Here is a 14887-nt window from a genome sequence, read left to right on the forward strand (position 1 = left end):
TAGCAATAATCGAACACAGAATAATTTTATCAAAAGAGATAAATAAAATTTGCTGAAATGAAAACTAAAAGAGTAATCCAATATTTGAAACCTCAGAATAAATAACTCCATTGATAAATAAGATATTTCAGATACAACTGATTCACCACGAACACATATCGTTCTCCAACTTATACAACTTGGGAATCCATCTAGTGGACCCCCAAAATAACCCACTGAACTCAAAAGACTGGAAACAAAACCCAAGTCTAAACACAAAATATATTCCAATGTCATCGGTGGAGTGAACAACTATATCTGCTTAGCACGATTAAGCTCTGCAGCCTGAAACTGACGAACACCTGTAAAGAATAATAGAAGAGTGGGTCAGGCCTATGAGCAAGTTCTAATCTAGCTACAATCCACACAGTAACCCGATACGCAGATACACCGTAGATACCTCACAATATCTATCTAGTCCATACATATATATATCCACACTATGGGACATTCACTGAACTACAATAGGGGTCTCAACCTGAATAGAAGGCAACATGCGAAAACACACCCAAATGTGGGCATGAGTACCTAGACCTAACAGGGTACACCTCAACCTACTATAGCTAGCTACGCATCCACTGCATATACGCGTCCTAACCAATGAGTCTGAGACTCAAGCTCATCTCGTGGTACCATAACCATATATTTAAAGTCCATTCAAATCCATCCATAGGAACTCCAATAAATCGTTCAGCTTATTCAGCTGCACAGACTTATATAAGAGATCCAGTAAGTCGTTCAGTTTATTCAACTGCACAAACTTAAATATAAGGAGAATTATGTTTTTATAATTCGTACCCTTCTTCCCAAAATAGGTAGGACTGAGTATTTTGAATCAGTCTGTCCCTAGTATGTCACCGTCCCATACCAGTACATACAATCCACAAAATCCACCGTCCCATACCGGTACATACAATCCACAAAATCCATATAATTGATAGAACAGGCAAAGCTGTTCACCAATTAAAATTCATAAGGTAGGAATTAGCATTTTGAGCTAAACCATACCTAGTATGCCACCGTCCCATACCGGTGCATACAATCCTCCATATCCATGTAAATTACAACATTCAAATGATAAGCAAGTAATTTACAATGCAAAACCAAACCCAGATAATTGACAGAATTTTAATGTGAGAATTCAGCAATTAAAATCCAATACATAATTCCAAATAATTGGCCAAATTTAATATAAGAATTCAGCAATTATAATCTAATATATGATTCCAAATAATTGACCGAATTAAGTATAAGAATTCAGCAATTATGTTCCAATACATAATTCCAGGTAAATTACAAGGCATAAATAATAAGCACGTAATTTATAGTCCAAAACCAACCATCCATATCATTTTAGAATAGTATTTAGTATTTCAGCAACGTAAAACCAAGCGTTAATCCATGTAAAGTTTAATATTCCAACAACCACCTCCAAAACCATAATCCAACTCCAAGCCAAAATCCAGTTAATTGCTTAACCGTGTGTATATTACCCCAATTAAATCCTACAATACCATTCCGTTCAAAACCATGCAAACTACAGATTTATAACAGAGTAGTTTAGCAACCAAAATCTGAAACATGCATAGGACCAACTCTGTTCACTAGAAGACCCTAATATGCATTTAAAACAAGTTTTAAATTCATGCTATACTAATTAAATCACTAATTTAGAATTAGGTAATTTAAATCTTTTCCATCCGTTAATCGCATGCAAATAGGTTTAATTCCGTATTATGCATTCTACTTGTCTACCTGTATAAACCACGCATGGAGAACCATTAAGAACACCCAAGTGACATGTTAAACACCTCAGTTTACTTCCAACTCAGTCCCAGACTCACAACCCTCCAACAGTAACAGGTAATTCGTAATAAATAAATTTAAAAAAAAAAATCAAAAATGAAATTCCAAGAGAGCCTGCTCAATTTTTGGAAAGAGCAGGCTCTTTTAGAGCCTTGAGCTGGCTCCATTACTTCATGGAGCCAGCTCTTTACCTAGAAAAGATGAGGGAGCTGGCTCCCTCATTCCATGGAGCCGGCTCTCTCCCCTTCTAAGAGCCGTCTCCAACCTCTGCAATTCCTGCGACTCTCTGCTTTGCTTCCGGTCACTTTCCACCTCTACCAGCCTTTTTATTTGGCTTTAAAACAAATCCTAATAGTCTTAATAACACCCAATAGCATCTCAATGGTTTGTTTACAGTTCGTTGGAATCAATTACAGAGATTGGACTTTCAACAGTTTTAATAGGCATACAGAACCAACATTGAACCCAGATTTGCAACTACTGTAACAGAGTTATTTTAACACATATAGATTATCAAAATATCATATAATAAACATGTATTCTCAGTTAACGATGAACTAAACCCTAGAGAACATCTAGGTGCACAGAACACAGGTCAGGGGAAAGAGGAAGAAAAAAACTCGCCTTTACAATTTTGGATGAAACCATGTCGCTGTCTTTCTAAGTTTTTCCTGCGATCTCGACTGCCGTCAAGGACTCTCCTACTCCAGTTCTAACCCTCGAATAGCCCTCAACCATCGTCCTGGGTCCAGCCCAAATCCCTTGTGCCAAAACCTTCATCCCCTTCTCTTTAAACTCTCTGTTTTTCTCTCTAACTTATAGGTACGTGCAAAGAGTTTTGCTAACCCTAACAGACCACTCTATTCTCTATATATATGCTAGAATAGAACCCCGTCCATATATAATTAGAGTAAAACCCTAATTAAATCCTAGTCGGCCCATAGAGCAACCTAGGTTACAATACTCAGCCGCCTATACTTGAATTGCTATCAAAACTATAATTGAACTTAAATAAACTAACTTAATTTTAATTAAACTAAATAAAGAATAACACAATTAATTAAAATAAACAAACAAATAAAGAATTACACCCTTAATTAAAATAAACAAATAATTAAAAAATAACACAATGAATTAAAATAAACAAACAATTGGACACATAAGCATATAGATACAAAATCAATTTAAAATGCACAAAAATAAAATTTAAATTCCATTTTTATCCCTTTTGAAATTAGGGGTATTACATTCTTCCCCCCTAACAAATGGAATTCCGTCCTCGGAATTCACGAAATTTTGAATTATATTTTAAAATTCATTTCCGTTCCGTTGTGGACTTTGCCTCTGTGTATAGGCTCCACCACATTCCAAAAATAAAATATATATATATGTCCGATATAAAGGACACACAAAAACTATCCAACACATAAGTTGTATTTAGCAACCAATCATCCGTACCCAAATTTTTAGACAGGGTATAGATCCATATTCAACCAAGTTCCATAGCATAGATGTGTAAAACATCTATGCAACCAATCCTAATGTTTTAAAACACTAATCGATAAGCTACCACCTAAATGGAGAAACACCATCCATGAGAAATCAATTTAATTAATACAAAAAAAAAAAAAACTGACCTTCCTTAATAATGCTCCTTGCTTCTGAAATGGAAGACATCCCAATCAACTATATCCTGAGAGGAAAACTGTAGTGTACGAGTGGAATAGTTACCACATCCTAGTACTGCCTCCAAACTGCGTGCAATCCAATACAAAGAAGAGTATTCCTCTCTGATGTTGTCGTTAAGGAAGCTAGGGTCTTATTGTACAACCAGTGCAACTATTACAAACCAACAGGTAAGAGGTATGCACCATATAAAGTACAAAACCTCCTTCGTTGTCAGACTAACCTCCTTATGCTAACAATATGAGAAATGAAAGAAGCACTTCCAACTTCCCATAAAAACCTAGGATATCTATCCCAAGTATCTCCTCCATGATCGAATATACATTCCTGATCTAATCCTCTATCGGGAGATATGAAACATAGCTATACCTCCGTTATCAGTGCAATGTAGAACTAATGCGAGGTCCAAAAGTGAACATTACGAGAATTAGACCCAGCAGTAAACGTGTTCAATCCATCACTCCTAATCTGTATGGAATTAATAATTCCAATCAACATCGATACGTTCCACCAACCATCTGCTCCAACTTAGTCCTACTCCCAATTTTGATTTAGGAAGTGACAAAAAAAACACCAATGAGATCTGTACTTAGTGCAAAATGTGAGTCACCACGTTGATGCATTCTAAGTCATCTTGTAGTCCTCTTTTATTCATATGATTATATATCCTACCAGTTTAAAATAAATCAGTATAGAAAATGACTACAAAGATCTAATGATCTCTGTTGGTCCATCTCGACCATCTGATTATAGTAGACTGGAACTCAAAATCACGTTGTACCTCCTCTTGGCCCTCAAAGATTTGTTCCAGATTTGGAATGTATCCTATTATCTGCCAAAATAAAGAATTGACTAAGTATTGCGAACCTCAGTCTCGACATCCTCTTCCCAATCCGTCTACCAAAAGTACCATTAGTCTGGTACCACCAGCTTCTGTCTGCACCAATACTTAATTTGGAGCATCGCCAAAAGCTAACCCTGCAGTATGACTTTTTTTTCACGCACGCCGTGCACCGCTTCCTCATGATAGGTGACCGGTCTCACCTTCCTATCCTCGACACACCCTACCTTTGTAAAATAAGTAGTGTTAATTTAACTCATTTTCCTACTTCAAAAGCTTATGAAACTTTTCCCCATCCTCCATAAGGTCATCCATGTCTTAGCAACAACTAGTTGTTGCAAATTATGACCCTAAAAAAAAAAAAAAAAAATTCCATATTTTATACAGTGTAGAAACTTTGGTTTCTCATCTAAGTGCAACACTAGCAACCCCTCCAAATGACACCCTCGTGAAAAGTGCCTTAATTACGGATAGACTAATAAAGATTTAATCAGTCCACCATCCTCTCTCGGCATCATTTTAATAAATACCCAAACCAGCACGAAATCCTCCTTCTGTTTTGGTGGTCACCTCAGAAATTTCCCTGAAGATATTCTGCACCTCTGACACCTTTTACAAACCACGGTGGCATCACGGTGGTCTTTATCTACCACATCCCCATGAATACAATCATAATGATATCCACCAATCCTAGGGTGTTGTAAAAATGAAATCCTATCTAGTGTAAAGCATAACACACGAATCATTTTTAGATTAGTTAACACGTACTGATAGGTTAACTATCCCATCCCAAGTAGCATCCTATACTGATGCAGATCCAGGTCTAATAGATTGGCTAGAAATTTGCATTTCTACCTAATCCTATGACCATACTTTCCCAAATCCTAGCGTACATAGCGCTATTACCCATGTCATTAAAATAATAGTTGATTGATCACATACTTGTGTCCCTAACCAATCCATACTCCCAATCCGAACTAATTAACAAAAATAAAACATGTAATAACAAAACCGAAACACCTAGCAATCAAAGATGAAACACGTAGATACACACAACACATAAAACAACCAAAATATAATCCTTTTTTAAGATATCCTCCATTCCAAAGAAGAAAACCTCCTTTGAACTCAAGTTCGCAAAAGTCTGTTCCATAGTTTTGTTGGTAATTATCCAACCCTGAAACTGATCCATTAACCGTAGCTTAACTGCACAATCGTTTGCTTAAGCAAATATCCAATGGCTTAACCCTCATCCACCTAATACGCAAACCGTCTATTGTGGCTTTATTAAAGTAACTTAGCACGTTACATCCTAATTCCCGTACGCTCCAGAATGTGATATAAAATCACATCTTTGTTCTGAAAAGAACTCCATCCGATTCCCAAACTCCTAAAGAGTACTTTTCAATTAACTCCTTAAGACATGATACGAAAATTCATCCATATGTAGATTGGTTCACACCAACTCTACCAGTATCATTCACTATACTACTTATGAATGAAAACACATTTGTGCGATTCGTCATCCTCAAATTTCAATATCCCTTTTCTTGGATACGCCGAAATCTTCTTCCTCAGGATCCTCTTCAGAATCCCACTCCTCGCTTCTCTCCTCTTTGAACACAACTGAAATTGTGTTGGTCCCGATAAACGGTGACCTACCACCTATACCTTAATCCTTCCTTGGCGTATACTTTCTAAGCAATGCTAATCTTGGAACTAAACCTTCAATTCTAAGTTCTGTTTCTTGCAAAGAACTCGACAACATACTCCTTTACTCCGTTAGGTCCGTATCACTTTCGTCGTGGACCCCATCCTCCTCCTAGTGTCAACCATTCCATAACTATGGAATAAAATTGACATCCGTTCCTCCTAACGAACCGTAAGTAGAGTACAACCAATCCTAACATGGCTCTAAGTTTTAAGAGACGCAACGCGGAAGTCCTATAATGAAAACACTCCTAAGGACACTAGAACCTGGAGTGCTCTGATACCAACTGTGATACCCCCATATTTCCGGATGCGGGTTGGCCAGGCCCATGCCCGATTACCCGAGGATATCAAACCAATTAGCAATAATCGAACACAGAATAATTTTATCAAAAGAGATAAATAAAATTTGCTGAAATGAAAACTAAAAGAGTAATCCAATATTTGAAACCTCAGAATAAATAACTCCATTGATAAATAAGATATTTCAGATACAACTGATTCACCACGAACACATATCGTTCTCCAACTTATACAACTTGGGAATCCATCCAGTGGACCCCTAAAATAACCCACTGAGCTCAAAAGACTGGAAACAAAACCCAAGTCTAAACACAAAATATATTCCAATGTCATCGGTGGAGTGAACAACTATATCTGCTCAGCACGATTAAGCTCTGAAGCCTGGAACTGACAAACACCTGTAAAGAATAATAAAAGAGTGGGTCAGGCCCATGAGCAAGTTCTAATCTAGCTGCAATCCACACAGTGAACCGATACGCAGATACACCGTAGATACCTCACAATATCTATCTAGTCCATACATATATATATCCACACTATGGGACATTCACTGAACTAAAATAGGGGTCTCAACCTGAATAGAAGGCAACATGCGAAAACGCACCCAAAGGTGGGCATGAGTACCTAGACCTAACAGGGTACACCTCAACCTACTATAGCTAGCTACGCATCCACTGCGTATACGCATCCTAACCAACGAGTCTGAGACTCAAGCTCATCTCGTGGTACCATAACCATATATTTAAAGTCCATTCAAATCCATCCATAAGAACTCCAATAAATCGTTCAGCTTATTCAGCTGCACAGACCTATATAAGAGATCCAATAAGTCGTTCAGTTTATTCAACTGCACAGACTTAAATATAAGGAGAATTATGTTTTTATAATTCGTACCCTTCTTCCCAAAATAGGTAGGACTGAGTATTTTGAATCAGTCTGTCCCTAATATGTCACCGTCCCATACCGGTACATACAATCCACAAAATCCACCGTCCCATACCGGTACATACAATCCACAAAATCCATATAATTGATAGAATAGGCAAAGTTGTTCACCAATTAAAATTCATAAGGTAGGAATTAGCATTTTGAGCTAAACCATACCTAGTATGCCACCGTCCCATACCGGTGCATACAATCCTCCATATCTATGTAAATTACAACATTCAAATGATAAGCAAGTAATTTACAATGTAAAACCAAACCCAGATAATTGACAGAATTTTAATGTGAGAATTCAGCAATTAAAATCCAATACATAATTCCAAATAATTGGCTAAATTTAATATAAGAATTCAGCAATTATAATCTAATATATGATTCCAAATAATTGACCGAATTAAGTATAAGAATTCAGCAATTATGTTTCAATACATAATTCCAGGTAAATTACAAGGCATAAATAATAAGCACGTAATTTATAGTCCAAAACCAACCATCCATATCATTGTAGAATAGTATTTAGTATTTCAGCAACGTAAAACCAAGCATTAATCCATGTAAAGTTTAATATTCCAACAACCACCTCCAAAACCATAATCCAACTCCAAGCCAAAATCCAGTTAATTGCTTAACCGTGTGTATATTACCCCAATTAAATCCTACAATACCATTCCGTTCAAAACCATGCAAACTACAGATTTATAACAGAGTAGTTTAGCAACCAAAATCTGAAACATGCATAGGACCAACTCTGTTCACTAGAAGACCCTAATATGCATTTAAAACAAGTTTTAAATTCATGCTATACTAATTAAATCACTAATTTAGAATTAGGTAATTTAAATCTTTTCCATCCGTTAATCGCATACAAATAGGTTTAATTCCGTATTTTGCATTCTACTTGTCTACCTGTATAAACCACGCACGGAGAACCATTAAGAACACCCAAGTGACATGTTAAACACCTTAGTTTACTTCCAACTCAGTCCCAGACTCACAACCCTCCAACAGTAACAGGTAATTCGTAATAAATAAATTAAAAAAAAAAAATCAAAAATGAAATTCCAAGAGAGCCTGCTCAATTTTTGGAAAGAGCAGGCTCTTTTAGAGCCTTGAGCCGGCTCCATTACTTCATGGAGCCGGCTCTTTACCTAGAAAAGATGAGGGAGCTGGCTCCCTCATTCCATGGAGCCGACTCTCTCCCCTTCTAAGAGCCGTCTCCAACCTCTGCAATTCCTGCGACTCTCTGCTTTGCTTCCGGTCACTTTCCACCTCTACCAGCCTTTCTATTTGGCTTTAAAACAAATCCTAATAGTCTTAATAACACCCAATAGCATCTCAATGGTTTGTTTACAGTTCGTTGGAATCAATTACAGAGATTGGACTTTCAACAGTTTTAATAGGCATACAGAACCAACACTAAACCCAGATTTGCAACTACTGTAAAAGAGTTATTTTAACACATATAGATTATCAAAATATCATATAATAAACATGTATTCTCAGTTAACGATGAACTAAACCCTAGAGAACATCTAGGTGCACAGAACACAAGTCAGGGGAAAGAGGAAGAAAAGAACTCGCCTTTACAATTTTGGATGAAACCATGTCGCCGTCTTTCTAAGTTTTTCCGGCGATCTCGACTGCCGTCAAGGACTCTCCTACTCCGATTCTCACCCTCGAATAGCCCTCAACCATCATCCTTGGTCCAGCCCAAATCCCTTGTGCCAAAACCTTCATCCCCTTCTCTTTAAACTCTCTGTTTTTCTCTCTAACTTATAGGTACGTGCAAAGAGTTTTGCTAACCCTAACAGACCACTCTATTCTCTATATATATGCTAGAACAGAACCCCGTCCATATATAATTAGAGTAAAACTCTAATTAAATCCTAGTCGGCCCATAGAGCAACCTAGGTTACAATACTCAGCCGCCTATACTTGAATTGCTATCAAAACTATAATTGAACTTAAATAAACTAACTTAATTTTAATTAAACTAAATAAAGAATAACACAATTAATTAAAATAAACAAACAAATAAAGAATTACACCCTTAATTAAAATAAACAAATAATTAAAAAATAACACAATGAATTAAAATAAACAAACAATTGGACACATAAGCATATAGATACAAAATCAATTTAAAATGCACAAAAATAAATTTTAAATTCCATTTTTATCCCTTTTGAAATTAGGGTATTACAATACAGAACCACTCCGAGGCGCCCCATCGGCGAAACTCCATTCTCTTTAGCTTACAGAACCGAAGCTGTAATTCCCACCGAATTGGTGGCACCCACCATACGGAGTTTAACTTAGGAAGAAAGGTCAAATAATCAGCTTCTGGAGCACAATCTGGATCTCTTGGAAGAAAAAAGAGAACCGGCTGCCATTCGACTAGCAGCCTATCAACAAAAGATAACAAGTAGCTATAATAAAAGAGTCAGAAGAAAAAGCTTCAATCCGGGAGATTTAGTACTTTAGAAATCAAAAAAGTATGTCGGCAAATTGGAACCTAACTGGGAAAGCCCATACCGGATCTCAGACGTAATTGGAAATAGAGCTTACAGACTCCAACACCTAAATGGCACAGAAATAGCCAAACCAAGGAATGTAATGAATTTGAAAAGGTACTTTCAATAAAGTAATTGTACGATGCTTTCTGGTACTTTACTTCCGAATAAATAAAGCTGCTGCCTGTCTTTTTTGAAAATCCCACATCGAGCAAAAATAAAACTTTTGGTTGTTATTTAAAGTAAAATAACACAAAACCAAAGCAGTGGAGTGGTCCCCCTAATGGTAGTCAATCCATAATGGGACTTACTATCAGGGGTCTCCACTTCACAATTTTTAAATTTTACATGAAAAAACAAAACTTCTTCACCCACAGGAAACGCTGTCCCACATCGCTTAAAAAATAAAACCCTAGCCTTTTCTTATAAGGTTACTCGCTTACCTACTTGACAGTGTGTGGGACCCATTGACAATAGGAACCCATTTACGACATCGAGATGCCCCATTGTCAAAGGTCTCCCCACACTCCCCACATTTTTTCAAACAAAAAGGTGTTTTCATGTTTATAGAAGTCAAGGTCCCACATCGATAAAAAAGGAAAAGATTCGTTTATTATTAAAGTATGACAGGCTGGGTATATAATCAGTAGGTGGAGGCCCTAAATTATAAGACCCATAAATAGTCACAGCCCATTATCGGAGGGTCCGTAATTCAGAGCCTTCCCTGCTTACTTTTGGGATGGATCGCTTCCTTTCAAGTCGTTACCTCACTTTAAACAAAAAAAAAAAAAAAAAAAAAAAAAATGTGTGTGTTTTCTATAAAACGAAATCGTTTGATTTTAGCACCAGTGGGGGAACTCCCTTATGAAAAGACCCGACACTCATTTTGACCACAAAGGCCCAATAAAAAGGGGTCAACCCGCATCAAAGTGCTCAAGTCCTAAAAAGCCGAACGGCCAAAACAGGCGGAGGCCCCAAGAGCCTAATGCCCAAACAGGCTTGACCAGTGAAACTGCTCAAGTCCTAAAAAGCCGAACGGCCCCAAGAGCCGATCGCAAAATAGGCAAAGGTCCCAAGAGCCTAACGCCCGAACGGGCTTGACCAGTGAAATTGCTCAAGTCCTAAAAAGCCGAATGGTCCCAAAAGCTAATCGCAAAATAGGCAAAGGCCCCAAGAGCCTAACGCCCAAACGGGCTTGACCAGTGAAACTACTCAAGTCCTAAAAAGCCAAACGGCCCCAAGAGCCGATCGCAACATAGGCAAAGGCCTCAAGAGCCTAATGCCTGAACGGGCTTGACCAGTGAACTGCTCAAGTCCTAAAGAGCCAAACGGCCCCAAGAGCCGATCGCAAAATAGGCAAAGGCCCCAAGAGATTAACGCCCGAATGGGCTTAACCAGTGAAACTGCTCAAGTCCTAAAGAGCCGATCGCAAAATAGGCGAAGGCCCCAAGAGCTTAACGCCCGAACGAGTTTGACCAGTAAAACTGTTTAAGTCCTAAAAAGCTGAATGGCCCCAAGAGCCAATCGCAAAATAAGCGAAGGCCCCAAAAGCTTAATGCCCGAACGAGCTTGACCAGTAAAACTGCTCAAGTCCTAAAAAGCCGAACAACCCCAAGAGCCTATCGCAAAATAGGCGAAGGCCTCGAGAGCCTAACGCCCGAATAGGCTTAACCAGTGAAACTGCTCAAGTCCTAAAAAGACGAACAGCCCCAAGATCTAATCGCAAAATAGGCGAAGGCCCCAAGAGCCTAACGCCCGAACGGGCTAAAAACCGACCGGCCCCAATAGTCGATCGCAGAATAGGCAAAGGCCATAAGAGCCTAACACCCAATCAGAATTAATCAAAAAAATAATCAAGTGCAAAAAGCCAAAGCGGCCACAAGAACCGATCGCAAAATAGACAAATGCATTAAGATCAAATCACAAGCAAGAACACAAGCAAAAGCGATCTCAGAGATTGCTAAACGAAACTTCTATATTCTCTAAAGTGGGGGGGGGGGGGGGGGTTTCTACAAAAGAGACAGGGCATACCCAACACCTCAAAACAAAAAAAAAAAACAAAAAAACAAAAAAAAATAAGGAGCTACGCAGGGTCATTCTCAGGCTCTGCTTCACCTTCCACATTAAATATCTGTGTAAAAGCATCAACTAACTCTACCCTGGCTAGAGTAAAGGAAGGGGCATCAAGCGGTAGAGCACGTAACCCATGAGAGCCCGAAGGATATTGAAGAGGAGGCAGAACCTTAGCAGCCACCTTACCCTTCAGCAGAGCAGCAAATTCAATCTCTCTAGGACCAGCCCAGTGATGAGTGCTGAAAAGTGCGGATTTAAACCCCTTAAACTCCAGTATTCTAGGACCCTTATCTATCCTACATTCCCATTTTAGACTAATTTCATGTTATTGCCCTTTTTAGGTGCTTATCCCCAAAATAAGTCAATTCAGCCAAATTAGAGCATAAAAGAAACAATCTCAAGCTGAATGGAAGAATGGAGCAAAGTGGAACCAAAGTGGAGGAAATCAGCAAACTTTGATCGATCAGGAATACTTTCGATCAATCTCACATAGATCGATCTCACCTTACCAAGATGGATAAGACCCCTTGTCCTTATTCTCAAAGAATTTCCATCTTCGATCGATCCAACTTTCTTCGGATCGATTGAACTTCCTTGATCTTATCCCCACCTACCACTTTTGTCTTTTCCCAAAATATCCCAAAAATATCTCAGATTTATCTTATTCAACAAAGGCGCCACCAAGGATTGATCGATCTGGCCAAACTTCGATGGATCTAGCCACAGTTCGATCGATCTCATCTGAATTTGATCGATCGAACCTCCTCAAGTTTGAATTAAAACAGAGTCCAGCTTATTAAAATATGGCTCATGCTGCAATCATTAAAGGGACACTAGTGCATGAGACCTGACCATTAGGTGTAACACATGAGCTACCTATATAAGGATTTTGAGCCATTTTTACATATATCTCACCATATCTTCATATCTCAATATATCTCATATCACATATCTTGGAGAGGAGGCTAGAGCTTAGAGAGATATACACTATTTTAGGGAGTTTTTCCATTCTTTTAGGGTTTCCATCAAGAAGAAGAGCATTTCTACCATGAAGATGGCCCTTGAGGGTTGGATGACTACATCAATAAGTGGCTAAACATCTTCTTGGGGCTAGAGTTAGCCCTAAGCATGCCTTTTAGACCTTAATGCTTTGTATTTTGAGGGGATTTGTGTTGTAATGTTGTCTTAACACTTGACTTATATATGAATCTTGTTCTTACAATGATTTGTGATGATTAATACTTCCAATTGATCATTTCATTCTATCCATATGTCTATGTATGCTAGAGTAGATGTTCATGAGTTTATCTCTTGGTTTTTGTGATATTGATGTATGTCTATGTGTATTGATACTATGAATCTAGAGATTGTCAAGGCATAGTGCTTAAATAGAATACTCTTGTGGTTTGTTTGATGGTTCATACTCATTTCTTGATGGATTGTGCCTCTAATTTAGTTTAATTAGTTTAATTTCCATGTTCTTAGCTTAGATATAGTGTAGTTGCCTTACTTTCTTAGATGTGAGAACAATCTATGCTTGTTTTTTGATGTTCCATACTTATGAATGCAAGTAGTACAATTCTCTATCTTTTTAGTGTGTTGATTATGGGCTTAAAAGAAGGAATAATGGCTTAGTTTGATATATTGTTCTATTCACTAGGTTGTTTAGATAATGTATTCTTAATTAGTCAATCCATGCTTGTTGATTCAATCAATCACACCTCTTTATATTGCAACACATGTTTCCCCTCATTCATTATACATATGTCTAGAATGATGATGTTTAGTGGTGACCTCTAGATCCCAAGACCCCTATCTCTTGTTCTCTACCCTTTTATTTACTTTTGTCTTTTAGTATTGAATTCATTTACATTGTAGTTTAATTAACTAACAAACACCTTTTGATCATTCGACCTACTAATCCGATCTTGTTTCCATATCAACATAGCCCATAATCTCTTGGGACAATCCCTACTCACCCTAGCTATATTAGTAGTTAGAGGTAGTAATAGCTTTTTATAAATTTAAACTTGGCCACACTTTTATTACAACTTTGGTGCTAGAGACGGTACCACACCAAATTTTGGCTCCGTTGTCGGCGATCGAACCCGAGCTATCCGCGTGATAGGCAGGTATACTCACCACTCTACTACAACGACCTTGAGAAAGAGCGCACCAAGTTTTGGCGTCATTGCCGGGGATTGAATTGGCAACACCGTGTTTTGGAAACAATTAAGAATTAGTACTCTTTTGATCGTATTTTTACTTTATTTTCTTTTTAGTTACTTATTGTGTTTGTTCTTATTTAGCTAGGTGAATTGAGCAAGGAAGTCAAGCAAAGGAGAATTGAAGAGTAAGGGGCTAAACTAAGCACAAAAAGGCTAAAATCTAAAATTTGCAAAGCTAAGCGGAAAAATTGAAAAATGAATTGAAGTTGCTTAAGGACCCTTTGTGAGATCTTTCTAACTCAATCTTTAGTTAAATCGTCGGCCCGCGTGGTGGCAAGTTTTTACATTCTTAGATAAATTGTGAGCCCGTGTGGAGGCAATTTACTTTTTTTTGCATATTGTTCAAGCATGAGAGTATGGGATCATTGTATGTGGAGATTTGTTGATTGATTTGTTGTGGGGGCAAAGTGATTGCTATTTGCTTGTTATTTGTGTTGCTAGTGTATGCATGGTCGTAGGTCAATAAATCCTACTCTTGTTCCTCCTAATTTGCATCTTGAATCGGTTGTTCGTAATCCTAGGGGAAGAGGTAGTTCTCATCACTCCATTTCATCAATGTAGGAGCAAAATGACAACCATGTGGAGGACCTTGGTCACATAGACCAACAAGGCATCCTCCACCCTAATGTGCATCATAACAACATCCAAGTACCATTAGGCATGCCTAGACCATTCATTCCACCACAACAACAAGGCCAAATTCCATTGGGAATGCCTCGGCCAATTTTTGCTCCACAACCTCC

Source organism: Cornus florida, unplaced genomic scaffold, assembly GCF_030987335.1.
Source record: "Cornus florida cultivar Cherokee Brave unplaced genomic scaffold, ASM3098733v1 CherokeeBrave_3.0.0_Hap2_Chr10, whole genome shotgun sequence".
NCBI lineage: Eukaryota > Viridiplantae > Streptophyta > Magnoliopsida > Cornales > Cornaceae > Cornus > Cornus florida.